Source organism: Cucurbita pepo, chromosome LG01 (genome assembly GCF_002806865.2).
Source record: "Cucurbita pepo subsp. pepo cultivar mu-cu-16 chromosome LG01, ASM280686v2, whole genome shotgun sequence".
NCBI lineage: Eukaryota > Viridiplantae > Streptophyta > Magnoliopsida > Cucurbitales > Cucurbitaceae > Cucurbita > Cucurbita pepo.
This window is the reverse complement of record NC_036638.1, coordinates 21286710-21303901: the sequence shown is the minus strand read 5'-3', so window position 1 is coordinate 21303901 and position 17192 is coordinate 21286710. Positions and strand designations below refer to the sequence as shown.

Here is a 17192-nt window from a genome sequence, read left to right as displayed (position 1 = left end):
GTTGAATATATTTCGTTAAATAAAATGACGCCCTTATTGTTAATTTAGCTGATAATAATTCCAACACAATTAATAAATTAATTTAAAATTCTATTTTTAAGATTGAAGGACATTGTATAACATATTGTTAGGTTAATTTATGCAGTTATCGTAACCCAAAAATTGATAAAAGAGTTGTTTTAAAACCATTTTGAAGTTTATAGATAAAAAAGAAAGTTGGAAGAGAATTATAAAAATCAAAACCCATCCTTGAAACTGTTGGATTATTGGGCGAACCCGAATGCACGCATGAGGACAAGTTCTGAATCTCAGTTCTGGTTTTGAAGCCGTTATTCGACAAATTATTCCCGGCAAAAATACGAAGCCCTAGTCTGTTTCCCTCCTCCCTCCCTTACACTCCATCCTGCCCGGCATGTCTACACTCGAAATCGAAGCTAGAGAGTACGTTTTCTCTTATCTTGCTCTCTTGGCTGTTTCTTAGTTCGATCCCTTTCTCCTTGGCTATCTATAAATTTTGATCGTAGGAGTGGGATTAAAGAAAAATATTTATGATATGCTTCCCCTTTCAGTGTCATCAAGATCGTGCTCCAGTTTTGTAAAGAAAATTCACTGCACCAAACATTCCAGACGTTACAGAATGAGTGTCAGGTTTCTTTGAATACCGTAGACAGCATTGAAACTTTTGTTGCTGATATCAACTCTGGACGGTGGGATGCTATACTGCCTCAAGTGTCTCAACTTAAGCTTCCGAGAAATAAGCTGGAGGACTTATATGAACAGGTAGAGTTAAACAAACTGTATAGTTATTCAAATCTTGCATCAATATATATATATATATATATATATATATATATTTTAAAATCAATCTAATATTTAGACTTATGACAAAATGTTGCATTTGGCTGCTGGAAGAAAAATTTTCACGACAAATGCGTTGAGAGAGATTTTCCTGGATAAATAGATTTAATTATCTTTGAGAATGTAGTGACTTGAGAATGTAGATGGAAGAATTGGCAAATGGCTTAGTAGCAACATTATAGGTGAGCATGGAATTCTAGAGAACGTTTGGAACTCAAAATTTGTAGCAAAGGGGCTCTATAGCAGTATTTAGAATTGTAAGCTTGTTTGAGTTTGGGATAAAATCATCTTCTAGACTATTCAATGAGTTCTCTTGTAGACATGAATAAGTCTATGTGAGTAGATATGACCTTCACCCTTTTGATTGTGCTTCGAGTGGGGAGTTGAGGGGTCTCAGTAAAAACCTCTGGAAAGCTATCTCTATTGGTTTTACCTTTTTTTCTCTTCGTGTGCTGGGAAAGGCTCAAAAGTTAATGTTTGGGAGGGCCATTGGAGTAAGATAAGCCTTTGTGTGTTTTATTTTTGTGTTATTCTTTGTTTTGAACAAAAGGTTGCATACAGGGGCCTCAGTGTTGCTTTTCCCCATACCATTANATTGGAGTAAGATAAGCCTTTGTGTGTTTTATTTTTGTGTTATTCCTTGTTTTGAACAAAAGGTTGCATACAGGGGCCTCAGTGTTGCTTTCCCCATACCATTCTTTTTCAATATCTCTAGATTTTTGTTTTCATCTATTTAATAGAAAGGGGATTGATATGTCATGTCAAGTCTTCTTTATATTCTTTGTGACTAATACGTGGTCCTAAGAAGAAGGGATCTTAGGACTTGGACTCTGGATTCGTCTAGGGGTTTCTCTTGTCATTCTTCTTTTCATATTTTGTCTATACAATGCCCTTTGACTATTGCTCCTGAGTCTTCAATCTTTTCCTGGAAGGTTAAAAGAGGTTTTTGTGTAGGAGGTCTTACATGGCAGNTGACTATTGCTCCTGAGTCTTCAATCTTTTCCTGGAAGGTTAAGAGAGGTTTTTGTGTAGGAGGTCTTACATGGCAAGTGTTAATATCTTGGATTGTGCTCAAAGTCACTATTTCTTTGTTTTGTTCCCGGAATAGGGCATTCTCTGGGAGAGGCATGAGGAGGATCTTAGTCATTTGCAGTGGGATGGCTAGTTTGCAAACTACCTTTGGTGTCATTGGATGAGTTCGTTTTTTCTTTCTCTTTTGTGTGTGTGTGTGTGGGAAACCAAGTTTTCATTGAGAAAAATGAAAGAAAAACAAGGGCTCTAGTCCGACAAAATCAAACCGACGTTACAATTACAAAAAGGCTTAGTGATTGAGTCCACGAAGACATTAAACCTTGCCACCTCCCAAACCTCACCATTGACCTCCCCACCTCCTTGAAATGCTATTGTTATGCTCTGGATAACTAGCCCATTGAATGATAAAGAAGCTACTATACCCCAAGAGTTTGCTCCTCTCAAAAGGGCGAGCTTAGTAGCACCTCCTCCACCGCAACATAGCAATCNGAGTTTGCTCCTCTCAAAAGGGCGAGCTTAGTAGCACCTCCTCAACCGCAACATAGCAATCCCTATTCCAAGCTAAACATACCCCGAATGAATTCAGCCATCCTGCTCAAAGAGACTGAACAAATTGACAACCCCACAAGTGTCTGTGCTTGACTCCTACAAAGGCGTACCACTATGGGAACAACACGAAAGAAGAATGTCTTTGAACACAGTCTAAAGTGTTGACTCTCCCATGTAAAACTTGCCAAACAAAAATTTCTACCTTCCTAGGGATTTTAACCTTCTAGAGTGAGGAGAACGTAAAGCCCAAGTGGGACGAGGAAGGGACAACCAACACATGAAAAAAAAGACTACACTAAAAGCCCCTTGAAGTGTCTAAGGGATCAAAACCTAAAGTCCCTTCTCCTACGAGTCGCATGCTTATCCCGAAGAATAGAAAGAAGACTCATCACTTCTAATGCCTCTTTATCAGGAGTGCGACAAAACAATAGGATTACGGGGATTTGACTTAAGAGGAACAATAAGATTCTTAGTGAGATCAAGAAGTTAGGGAGGAGGTTTGGGAGGTGGACATGTGAATGAATGTTTCTTTGTGAGTGTCAGTTACNTTTTTTTTTTTTTTTTTTTTTTTTTTTTTTTTTTTTTTTTTTTTTTTTTTTTTTTTTTGTATGCCGCGTATTCTTTCATTTCTCTCCTCTCTCTTTCTCTTTCTCTCCTCTCTCTTTCTCTTTCTCTCCATAAAAACAAAAACCATTTCCTTGATGTATGAAATAGATAGAAAAGACAGTTCTATCTAAGATAATTGCAAAAACGTCTCTATTGAGATAGAAGGGTTGATAAACTATAATTACAAAAAGAAGGTGAAAGATGACTCCAAGTTAAAGCAAGATAAGAAGTAAACTCAATAAAAGTGTGTATGTTTTTTTGCTTACCTGAGAAGATATGAGCATTCCATTCCTTCCTAGCTAAACATTCCAAAAAAATGCGTAGGGTTAATTGTAGAAGAGAGAACAAGTCATCGGGCCTAGNCATTCCATTCCTTCCTAGCTAAACATTCCAAAAAAATGCGTAGAGGAAGTTGCACCACAAAATCTTCTTTAGCTTCTTGAAGGGGTGGTGACCAAGTAGGGTTAATTGTAGAAGAGAGAACAAGTCATCGGGCCTAGTAATATGTCACCCGAAAGCTTGCTGAAGAAAAGTCCTGAAGGATGATGCAAAGATACAATTGCTGAAGTGATGAACTTGTGACTCATGGTTCCTTAAACACATATGGCTGCAGCTAGGAGACAATAGTGCAATCCGTGGAGATNACTCATGGTTCCTTAAACACATATGGCTGCAGCTAGGAGACAAAAGTGCAATCCGTGGAGANACATATGGCTGCAGCTAGGAGACAATAGTGCAATCCGTGGAGATTTTGTGCGGGAATATTTCAGAAGTGTTAATACACACATGAATGTGCTCCATTTAAAGAACTTGACTTCTTGAGGAGAGGGTCCACTCCATACTTGATCATATAATTCTGTATTGGCCACATTATTAGTGGAATCAAGCTATCTGGTTAGATCATGACTTCAGTGAAGGGAGTCTCCAAAATGCCCCTCTATTCAGTTGAACAGGGCTTCAATCCCTAATATCAGGCAAAGGCCTTCTATTAGTTTTCGNACTTCAGTGAAGGGAGTCTCCAAAATGCCCCTCTATTCAGTTGTAACAGGGCTTCAATCCCTAATATCAGGCAAAGGCCTTCTATTAGTTTTCGTTTTTTTTTTTTTTTAATAGTGAAACGCATCCTATAAAACTGATGAATTCCCCCTTAACTTTTTGTCAATTACAAGACTGTTATCTTCGGCTGTAATAGTTTTCGCAATAGTATTCCTTCTTCTATTAAAAGCTACGATACGATGAAAAAAAGTTGTATTGCCGTCACCCTGCATCAACCACTTAGCTTTACATTCCTGACGCCACATAGCTTCTTCATTGGTTGAAACAGAACTCAATTCCTTTTTTTTTTCTTTTTTATCTCTAGCCTCTCTGTGAATCCTGGTCTGATAATTGATCGATTTCCTCCTTAGAATCAATAATCATAAGCTTGCTATGAAGCCTTATTTTCATATTCTTTTGGTGCCCAAAAGGGAGATGGTCCACGATTTAACTTCCTTTTTTAGGCCCTTTAATTTTTGGATNTTTTTTTTTTTTTTTTTTTTTTTTTTTTTTTTTTTTTTTTTTTTTTTTTTTTTTTTTTTTTTCTGGTACATTATCTATTCCATTATCAAATGAAGGCTGTAGAAGTTCTACTAAGAAAACCTTTCCTTGGAAATCTAGAAAGGGAAATATCCAAAAAAATAAAATCTTTGTTTGGACAGCTTATCTTCATCGCCTCAACACGCCAGGAATATTGTAGAAAACATCCCCCCCAGAATACATTTTCACAATGGAAGTTTATTTTCCTTGTATGCTGTCCATCTTATAGTTTCTTCCTCCTTGATTTGAGACATGAAAATCATTAATGGAAAAAATGTTTAAAATTAAATTAAGAGAAATAGGTGTCGGAGGAAAGAGTGCCACCTAGTAAGTAAACAAGTTAAGAAAGAATGAAATCTCAAATTCTATATTTTGAGATCATAGTAAATGGCCTTCCTTCCTTCCTCTGGTTCACAACCTTCTAATACACAAGATTGCCGGGAAGAGTCATAAACCCTATGAACTTTGGTTGGAACAGTTTATTCTGTATTTTTAATGTCTGATTGCACTTCGCTTGAGAAATTCTTGAGGTATGAGAATCTTGATCCACTTCATGACTTGTTACTGCCTTCTTGTATTTCTTTTTCCAGATTGTATTAGAGATGATTGAGCTTCGTGAGTTGGATACTGCTCGTGCTATTCTTAGGCAGACACAAGTGATGGGTGTAATGAAGCAGGAGCAACCTGAAAGATACTTGCGACTTGAGCATCTCTTAGTCCGGACATACTTTGACCCGAACGAGGTAAAATTGGCATTTAACTGAACCTACCTTTTGAAATGCAGGTTATTATTCATTCATNGAGCATCTCTTAGTCCGGACATACTTTGACCCGAACGAGGTAAGAATTGGCATTTAACTGAACCTACCTTTTGAAATGCAGGTTATTATTCATTCATTTTTTTTACAAGAAACAAATTGATTGTTGTATGAATTTCAAAAGATGGAGGCAACCACGTTCCACAGGAGTTACAAAAAGACTCTCCAATTAGTAATGGAAAAGAGGAGAGTATTTACACCTAGTAACAACCAAAAAGATTATAGCATGAAAAATCCTATCAAAATGGAGCTCCTTATCTTTTAATATTTTTTTGGTTCCTTTCATGCCAAGTAAGCCAAATAAAAGCCCTCTCAAAATGCTTCTAGATAAGTTTCTTTTCCTCGAAGGGATGTCCCAAAAAAACATAGGGGAGGAGTGGTGGGTCAATTGGAGTGCTGTTGACCAATCAAAGTAGAAAAAGAGAATTCCCCAAAATCTTGTTGCACATTTATAAGTTACAAAAGAATGGCTTTGCGATGTCGAATGATTCTTGCAAATGACACCAATGAGGAGAAATTTTCATTCCCGACATCCCATGTTGGAGTTTATTGCATGTGTTTATAGCTTTGTGGCTAAGCTCTCAAAGGAGGAATTTCACCTTCTTCTTTGGTTAGTGACCTGTCCAGATGAATAAAATAAAGATGGGATGGTTATTTATTTATTATCTTTGTTGAGAGATCATGCAGAGAAGTTGCCATTCATTCCCAGCTTCAAAAAAATAATGTTGGTAGGTCTTGTGAACTGAATGTGGGAAGTATGGTGCATAAGCGAAGCACATTCTTCAATTTCTGCTTAAATTAGATTTTTCCCCAGCCATAAGAGAAGTTTATCTACCATGGCCAATTTAGTTTCTTGGAGAAAGACAATGGAGGGATTTTGTTTGATGATACAGAGCTTTTTAATAAGAGCTCTTTTTCTCCCTTGATCCCAAACCTTTTACATTCCATGAAATAATAATCAAATAAGATTTGACCCACCAGTTGTGATAGAAGAGGATGGTTTATCATAATTGATAGAAGATGTAAGCCCGATTTATTCTGGGAGTCCTTTGTGATGCTTCCTCAAGGATTGAGTCTTCTTGGAGGATTTGGTTGGCAAAGGCAATATGCCTATATCCATAGTTTTTAGCCAAAAGACCACTTGTAACGACCCGACTTTCGATACCTCGAATCACAGGTCGCCACGTATACTCAAGGGTAAAAAGGGCGGCAAAAGTTTCTTTTGTAAAACGGGAGACACAAGGATTTTAATATTAAATATGCATTCAAAAGACATAAAAATAGTCCAAAGGTAATATCCATGGAGTCAAATCAAAACGGTTTACTAAAAATACATAAGTTTTGAGAAATAGCATTTAAAATAATAATAAAATGACAAGAAGAAGACAACTCGATCTAAAGGGCACCTCTTGTTGCTGCACGGCTCCGCACGCTCCGTCATCAACGGTGGTCTACACTCCATCTGAAAAAATAGAATAACATGGGATGAGTATAAAACACTCCGTAAGCAACTTTCTTGTAGGCTCTTGTCGGACTTAATCCTATATACGGAAACTTAAGCTATGTGCTCATAACTGGTTTTTTTAACAATCACCCAAACTGAAGCTAAACAGCAATACCAAACTTGGTAGGTCACTGTACAACTATCCTCAGCTACCTCCTTTAAGGGGGACTCAATCCCTCTCAGGTTCACAACTAGGAGTATTCTATTTTCTTTTGGTTCTAGGTTTCACATATGTCTAGGTCCTTCATCAGTCTTGCGCGAGGAGCGCCTTGAGTCATTGTGGCCCATGGGAGGGCCCTAAGGTAATACTCGTCGATATAAAGGAGCCCTTTTTGCTCTAAACGGTGATGGTACTCCATACATATCTACCTATTGAACTCTAATAAGTGGATTCTCCCTAATGGTGTTGGGCAACATCTACCTGGTCCTAAGATCAATAAACTACCTGTCACTATGCCTATTCTAGGATAGAACAGTAACTACCTGCTCATGTACCCTCATCGGGTTAAAACAGTAAAACTACCTATCGCTATGCACTTTCCAGGCTGGGACAATAAACTACCTGCTCATGTACCCTCATTAGGTTAGAACAATAAAACCACCTATCTTAGAAATAGTAACTACCTGTCTTAGGAACAATAACTACTTGTTACTTTGCCTTTTCAGGCTAGAATAGTAAACTACCTGTCACTACGCCACATAGGCTAGATCAGTAAAAAGGTCATGGCTCTCCCCACTAGGCACCATCGATATGAACTGCAATAGTATACTCTCTAGGACTACTAATATCCTCTATGGGTGACAACTAAGCCATGTGTAACAAGTAGACCCTAACCTCTGTTGGTTAGTTCACGAATAGGGGTTGTGCCCTATCCGTCCCTACAAGGTACCTGGTCGACCCAAGGAGGCTATGGAATTCATGACTAGGTGCTATGACCAAAATACGTGAAACAATAACTCATAGTCTATGGAAACCTAATTAAAATTCTATGGCACATAGCAATTAGTTCAACTTATAACTGCGCAATAATGGGCTATCCAAACCCTAAATCAATGCATAATGAATAAAGACATACAACATGCTCATCATGCTTATTAAGTGATAATAATCCAACCTCCGCATACTAGGAAGCATATAAGTCTAATTATCTATCTGAGTTCACAAGATCATGCATGGAGAAGCTATTGGACGGTAAATATAATTGAGTGGTAAACTATTCACATCATCTAAGCACAATTCTCAAGAAACTAGATTGAACTAGACTCCGGAGTATAATACTAGATCATTGCCCTCAATCCAAATCGACTCCTACTAGTATTTCTTAGAAACTTGCTCCATATGGTTACGTGCTTGAATGTAGACTTCCGAGCTTGTTTTGGGTCTTCAAGGATATTCAAATTTCTCAAAATTCCTCAATATGCTCTAAATCAAGTCAAAAGAATAAGATCGGTGAAAATGACTAGTTTCAAATTTGTTAAAGAGAAGGTTGAGAAACTAACCGTTGACTGTACGATCATTTTCTCTAACTTGCGTGTGTGCCATTCAGTTTTATTTATTTGAAAAAATGTCTTTTATTTATTTTCTTAAAATTCCAGGTGTTACACCACCAACTGCAGATAAACTGATAATTGTAAAAGGTTCATAAAGCAATGGTGCTTGTTGATCCAACTGAAAGATCTCAAGCAGCTGCTTCTCAATATCACCCTGTGGTTGTGGAGGCACTGAACCTAGCCAAGAACTAAACCTACTCCTTTCTCCCAAATGCTCTCCACATTTCTAAAAATACTCCTACTTCTTTCCAGCAAAATGTTTGAAATTGGCGTCAAACCATCTGGACCTGGAATAGTGTGTCCAAGCTAATTTAACTCATGCAAATTTGTTCTGCATGGGTCCACTCAAATGCGTTAAATGCATTATTGAGTGTTAATCCTGAATATCTTTTCCTATTTACTAAAGGGTGCTAGCTAGTTAGAAGCTATGCTCTAAGTCTACACTCATGTATATATGTATATATTTTTCATATAAATGAGATGGTATATTTTATTCCTAAGATGTTTAATAAGTTATTATGACAGGCTTATCAAGATTCAACAAAAGAGAAACGCCGAGCGCAAATTGCCCAAGGTTTTCAACTCATCTATGTTTCATTTCCTCATCTTCTGTATGTCCTTAATTTCTTATCATGCTCGAGAATTCAATAGTTTCACTTAGTTATTTGGTAAAGTAAAATTTGATTACACATGGATAATAATAGTTTTACTCAATCAAATCTTAATGGCCCTTGTTTGTGTAATATATATACAGAAAGAACCGTTTATTTTTGCAAAATTAAGAAGTTAAATGGGAAATAACTCACAAAACTGGGATTTCATTGAATCACTTTAAAAAATAGAAGAATGGTTACGTCTGGTGGTATTAAACATGTAACCGTTGTGGGGCTTCTTGGTAAGACTATTTGGGATTTTCCCCGTTGAGTCTTTAGTATTTTCTAGTAAACTGTGCCACTCAGTCTTTTATTAGATTTTAAAGATGTTAGCTGTTCTTGTAACCTTTTATCTTCTTCTCTAGTATAGGTTTTTCATCAAGGGCTCAATCAAAGTTTCATTTTTAAAACATGAGACTGATCTAAGGAACAGGGTTTCATATTTTGTATCAGGAAAAATGGTTAAAATTTGGATATGTTATCTATTTTAAATTGTTGTATGTTTGTTAAGTTCTTATGTTGTTTTTGGTTGTTCTTACACATGAACTTGTGTTCCTGTTGCTGATTTCGTGTTGGTTATGTTCCTATTTGTATTTTACAGCCCTCGCAGCTGAAGTTACTGTGGTTGCACCTTCTCGATTGATGGCTCTAATTGGCCAGGCTCTAAAATGGCAACAGCATCAAGGTAATTTGAAGTTCTGTTATACCTTATACGTTAAAAATCATTTTGCTAGGTTCCATGAAAGCTCAGTTTTTCCTTAAAAAAGGTTCCATGAAAAGATGGCAAAAAATCTGGCTATTTTGGCGTTATGTAATTGCAGCCTTAGCTTACCCAAAAAATGGAAAAGATTGTGAGAACATTGTGGGAGATACTTTTATACTAGGTTCCATGGGAGGATGGGGAAAGTCACGCTATTTGGTGTTGTATAATTGAAACCTCAGCTTACCCAATAATTGAAGACTATGATAGAAGAATATTTGGAGATATCCTATTATATATCCTCGAATGGACATCTAGTGTAAATGTTAACATCAATGTTTTATCACAAATATTGGAATACATATTGTGGAAATCATAAACTATTAAATGTTTTTTTTCCCCATTAATGTGACTAATACATTAGAGGATAACTGTTAAATTGGTTTTTATACATGTTTTCATATGTACGGTGATGAAGTATCTCTATGATTAGTGATTTATTCTACTTTCAGGTTTACTTCCTCCAGGAACACAGTTTGACTTATTTCGTGGAACTGCTGCTATGAAACAAGATGTGGAGGATGTTTATCCAACTACTCTTTCTCACACAATAAAGGTGAGAAGAGTTAATCAGATACTTGTTTGGATGTTCCATGTTGCATGATTTTTTATTAATACCACCACTACTATTATTATTTTTAAGACGAGAAGTTTCCCTGTGGTACACTCTCTCGGCCACGTCTTTTCAGGAAGAGACATAGGAAAGTCATTGATGCGCAATTGGATAGAAACCTGAGTTTATCTATCATGAGCATTCAAAGAGAGTCCCATATAACCCAAACATTCTAGGGACCCACATAAGAAAACGGAATAAAACTGCCAAATAACTCCTTAACTTAAATACCACCCAGACCGTAACTTCCAAACACTTATTCACAACTTCTTTTAACGCCCTTGAGCCCACACAAAACCAAGTTCCTGGTGCTTCAGTGCTCTCTTGAACATTTCTTCGTGCATTAGGAAGACGGATAGGAAAGGAATGGAGGAAAAGGAAATGACTAAAGGAGGTAAAAAAGAGAGAAGACATCTGTTGTTCTTTCAGTTCTCTTTTATGTATATGAGCATTTTCATTGCTCTTGAGTTGAATTTTTCGCTTGATTTGGGCTCGTAAACTTTGTACTTTCTCTAGCAAAATACCTATTAACTCTCCGAAGTTTCAAAATTACCCTTACATTTTCAAAGAAGTTCAAAAACACTGTAGCTTAGTTATGGATTGAATCCATGAGTACTTTGTTTCAAATACCCTTGGATTTTCAAAAGTGTTTCAAAAATACACTTCGAACTTTCAAAAGTTTTATTGATACCCTTAATTTTTTTAAAAACTTCAAAAACACCTCTAAACTATTTAAAACGTCAAAAAATGCTCTTACCATTACTATGTGGATGAAACCGTTAGTACCATGTTTCAAAAATACTCATGAAATTTCAGAAGTACATTAATATCTTTAAACTTAAAAAAAAAATTTTAACGTTTTTAACACTAGTATATGAATAGAAACCATTTATCTACGCCCCATAGACCAACTCCTAAGGCTCAATGTTGCTTCTACTCTAGCCCAAGGTCTTTCAAACGCAATATTGCATCTCATTTCACCATCTTATTTCTCAATAATACGACCCTCATGCTTCTACATCGATTTGAGATTTCTCAAGATGATTCAAACCCGTCATTGGGTCAAAACAAGTTGCTTTATTCGGACATGCTGGGTGATTTGAGCACTTATCGGTACAACTTGAGTCAATACCATGCCAATTGGAACTATTGGGTCTACTGATGCTTCATGATGCCACCTCGAGCATTAGATGTATCTACTTTTGTAGCTCACTCGGGTACGCTTACCATGAACCAACCTATTAGTCAACTTCATATTTTGGACCCTCCAGACATACATCCATCCGAGCATTATTGAGGCATAAACTTGTCCATCCCGAGTCATTGTTGCACACCATGCTGAAGTCCAATCCTATTATACCACAACCTCTGACCCAAGAGTAGGAGTGAAATGTCAGCACACCCGTGCCACTCGACACTATCCTTGAAAACTCATTCCCAACAGAAGATGCCCAAGACACTCGTCTTGTGATACTCATCCATGCCATGACACATTCCAGTGCCATGAAGGGGCTCACTTAGGTCTTGAGGTCTAGGGGTGGTGGAGAGCCAAAACCATGCCTCCTTCTACCGTACATTTTGGCATAATTGATTTTGCACCATGCATATCAAAATGGTGAGGGATCATATGCCAATGTGGGGCATATGTTTGGTGTCCGATTAACTCCAAATTTGACGAGCTTACATCTTTCATCTATTTGAACTTAACTGCAAGCCGCTAGTTGAATTTCACTATGGAATTCTAACTTTCGAGGATATGGCCTGAGGCCTCACCTTCCCCTACTAAGCTTGTCTCTGTCACCCTTGAGTACACTATTGCTTCTTTTCTTGCTTGTACCTTAACTTGTCCACTCTTCTTACTGTGTTAGATGATGCACCGTCCTTCTTGGTTGCATCATGACACTTTTCTTTTTAGTATGGTTGTAACTCTAGACTTGTCCTTGTCTGACTCCATTGGGCTGATGTTTTTGTAGGCCCTTCTTTATTTTCTTTTGTGATTTGTGAGTCCTGACCTCTTGTATACTTCCATTTTTTCTCAATTGGTGCTTCAGTGCTCTCTTGAACATTTCTTCGTGCATTAGGAAGACGGATAGGAAAGGAATGGAGGAAAAGGAAATGACTAAAGGAGGTAAAAAAGAGAGAAGACATCTGTTGTTCTTTCAGTTCTCTTTTATGTATATGAGCATTTTCATTGCTCTTGAGTTGAATTTTTCGCTTGATTTGGGCTCGTAAACTTTGTACTTTCTCTAGCAAAATACCTATTAACTCTCCGAAGTTTCAAAATTACCCTTACATTTTCAAAGAAGTTCAAAAACACTGTAGCTTAGTTATGGATTGAATCCATGAGTACTTTGTTTCAAATACCCTTGGATTTTCAAAAGTGTTTCAAAAATACACTTCGAACTTTCAAAAGTTTTATTGATACCCTTAATTTTTTTAAAAACTTCAAAAACACCTCTAAACTATTTAAAACGTCAAAAAATGCTCTTACCATTACTATGTGGATGAAACCGTTAGTACCATGTTTCAAAAATACTCATGAAATTTCAGAAGTACATTAATATCTTTAAACTTAAAAAAAAAATTTTAACGTTTTTAACACTAGTATATGAATAGAAACCATTTATCTACGCCCCATAGACCAACTCCTAAGGCTCAATGTTGCTTCTACTCTAGCCCAAGGTCTTTCAAACGCAATATTGCATCTCATTTCACCATCTTATTTCTCAATAATACAACCCTCATGCTTCTACATCGATTTGAGATTTCTCAAGATGATTCAAACCCGTCATTGGGTCAAAACAAGTTGCTTTATTCGGACATGCTGGGTGATTTGAGCACTTATCGGTACAACTTGAGTCAATACCATGCCAATTGGAACTATTGGGTCTACTGATGCTTCATGATGCCACCTCGAGCATTAGATGTATCTACTTTTGTAGCTCACTCGGGTACGCTTACCATGAACCAACCTATTAGTCAACTTCATATTTTGGACCCTCCAGACATACATCCATCCGAGCATTATTGAGGCATAAACTTGTCCATCCCGAGTCATTGTTGCACACCATGCTGAAGTCCAATCCTATTATACCACAACCTCTGACCCAAGAGTAGGAGTGAAATGTCAGCACACCCGTGCCACTCGACACTATCCTTGAAAACTCATTCCCAACAGAAGATGCCCAAGACACTCGTCTTGTGATACTCATCCATGCCATGACACATTCCAGTGCCATGAAGGGGCTCACTTAGGTCTTGAGGTCTAGGGGTGGTGGAGAGCCAAAACCATGCCTCCTTCTACCGTACATTTTGGCATAATTGATTTTGCACCATGCATATCAAAATGGTGAGGGATCATATGCCAATGTGGGGCATATGTTTGGTGTCCGATTAACTCCAAATTTGACGAGCTTACATCTTTCATCTATTTGAACTTAACTGCAAGCCGCTAGTTGAATTTCACTATGGAATTCTAACTTTCGAGGATATGGCCTGAGGCCTCACCTTCCCCTACTAAGCTTGTCTCTGTCACCCTTGAGTACACTATTGCTTCTTTTCTTGCTTGTACCTTAACTTGTCCACTCTTCTTACTGTGTTAGATGATGCACCGTCCTTCTTGGTTGCATCATGACACTTTTCTTTTTAGTATGGTTGTAACTCTAGACTTGTCCTTGTCTGACTCCATTGGGCTGATGTTTTTGTAGGCCCTTCTTTATTTTCTTTTGTGATTTGTGAGTCCTGACCTCTTGTATACTTCCATTTTTTCTCAATGAAAGATAAAGTAAGAATTTATCTGGAATATGTAGGAACAAACAAGAGGAAGGACAAGATGTTTATTCTTTTCGTAGTTTTCTTTTTTCTTTACTTGATTAGGATCGGTTCTTTGTATCTCTCCTGTCCAATTTAGTCATGGTTCAAATTAATTTTGATGCAGTTCGGTTCAAAAAGTCATGCAGAATGTGCTCGGTTCTCACCAGATGGGCAGTTTCTTGTTTCTTGCTCTGTAGATGGATTTATTGAGGTATAGCCATAGAGATGGATGGGGGTCAGAGAATTGTCCACGAAGTTTCTTTAACTTATGTTTGCATACAGGTCTGGGATTATATAAGTGGGAAACTCAAGAAGGATCTTCAGTACCAGGCTGATGTAAGTATGCTTTCTTTTGTCCTCTGTTGCATTGTCATGTCTTTTCCATATGTAAGTTCACTTAGTTTTGATATCCTGAAAAGCATTACCTGCATACATATTCTTTTTTCTTTCTAAGTTTCTTTTTGGTGCATATTTTAATATGCAAGTGGGTTTACAGGAAACGTTCATGATGCATGATGATCCGGTCCTTTGTGTTGATTTTAGCAGAGACTCAGAGATGATCGCTTCTGGTTCACAAGATGGGAAAATCAAAGTGAGTTATGAGTTCATCTTTAGTAGGATGTCACTGTAATCACTTCTATGTTTGTTTCTTTTGCTCATCAATTATCTGTCTTTGTCACGTCATTTAAATGTGCTGCTAGATTAAAGATTATCTTTATAACTTCATTATGTATCAGGCTTAATTTTCCAGAGAATTTTTTTCATCGACTTTCTGTCTACTCAGTCTTGGGTCCTATTCTATGGGAGGATAAAATTTATCCATTTTACAAACAGAAAATAACTGGCTATTTTCTTTCTAATTTAATTTATTTTTCCTTGTACTTAAATTAGAGATTAAATAGCCAGTGATTTTAACTTGAACACAAAGTTTGTTCAAATTGGAGTTTTGTTAGTTTATGGTTTTGAGTTTTACAAGTTTGTGAATATGTGGAAAAACTCATGTCTAAAAGGAATAGCCAATTCCTTGCTATTGTAAAATGGATGCATTTACATGACATGGTTAGTACAGAAGGTCGATTGACGAAGATAATTTTTAGTTTCCATATTGGGGAGGAAACTAATACCTAGTGTAGTTTTCTAAGTATCGTAGAATTGGGGAGAATAGTGGAAGACTTTTAGATTTCTTCGCCGTCTTTTGTAATATTTCCTTCATTCCAATATAGATACAAATTGGTTCCTGTTTGATATTAAAGCATGGTAAATCCATTTAGAAAAAGCAGTTGTTAGTGATTTAGCTTAGCACTTATATAGCTGAAAAGCAAGGATAGGGCCAAATTGGGAGATCAAGTTGGGCATTTTGGAATTTCTAAGTAGCCAAAAAATCTAGTAGGAACTTGAATTTTTCAAAAATCCACATCTAATGAGAAGGAATAAATGTTTAATGAATGATTGGAACCATGGGATGAAGCATTCTAACATAGATGAAATTGATATGGAAGAAGAAGCCAGAAAAGGAATGATCAAAATATTAGGAGATCTATCATAATCAACTAATTGAAGAGGAAGAGTTCAACCAAGTTATGATGATTATCAATGCTTCACCACTCGGTAGACTAGCACATAAATGAAGATATCTGTTTTATTCCCACAAGGGAAGGAGAAGCGACCAGAGGCAAAGCATTACTCACTGTCAATAAGTAAATGTGATAGGAAAGCATCGTTCTGATATGAACGGCACATTAGTAATTAGCTTGGGAAGTTGTTATGGGTTTGTTATATATAGAGAGAGTGGGAAAGGATGAAGGCAACAATTGTTTACTGATTTAGGCTAGAGTGTGTATACTCAAGAGAGAAGGGTTTCAAGTATCTTGGATACTTAGAGTTCTCTTTTATATTTGAATATCATTCTAGCTGTTTGAGTCCTATCACGTTCTTTGTCATCAATCTTAATTTTGAATTACTGCCAGAGATGCGAAGATTATTTCTGGAAACACTTTGAAGATAATTTGACCTTGCTACCTTTAAGGCCTTCAGCTTATTATTCTGTCTGAAGACTTGGTTATAGTAGATTTCTGTTTACTGACGACTTGAATCCACAATGTCATGAGCTGGTAAGAATAGTATCCAATATTTGAGGATCCGTGGAGCCTGTTAAAGGCAAAAGCTAAAATCCTATGTTTTAACAGTAGTGAAGTCCTATGCCGGTACCTTAGAGTTGAAATAAGAGCAGACTTGGAAGTAATCACAATGCTGCTGTGATTTGGTCCATTTTAAAGCCTCACGTTGGAGCCCTTACTTGGACTTTCCTTATCCCTGCCCCCTCCACTATTGTTTTGATTGAATACAAGTTTTCTTTTCTTTTTAATAATCTAAAAAAAGGTAGAATATTATTCATACAATGAGGCAGGGATGCAGTAATCCAAGTTAGACATAGTGGGACTCACATTAATTTGTACTATTTGATTGTGTCTTTGATAAGATGCGATTATCTTTGTTCATTTGTCCTTGATACCTTAGGAAGTTGTTGGTTATCATTGTGACAATATTCTGTTACTTCAATCATTCTAGATCCATATATTTGTTGTGTTATAGGTATGGCGTATAAGGACTGGTCAGTGCTTGAGGCGTCTTGAACGTGCTCATTCTCAGGGAGTTACGAGTGTTGTTTTCTCTCGTGATGGAACCCAGTTATTGAGTACATCTTTTGACACCACAGCAAGGTTGGTTCGAGATCTTGATTGTTGCTAGGAGAATATTTTCTATGTTTGCTCAAGTGGACATTATTATATTATGGTATATGCCAATGACAATCATGGTATTATGTGATTAGTTTTTGGTTTTCTTTTTTCATAAAAAAAAC

At 36.9% G+C, this 17192-nt stretch overlaps 1 pseudogene; it reads left to right on the top strand.

Annotated features, from left to right (window-relative positions):
* Window positions 1–242: 242 nt before the first annotated feature.
* The window catches only part of LOC111779830, a 23021-nt pseudogene continuing 6071 nt past the window's right edge, over window positions 243–17192 (top strand).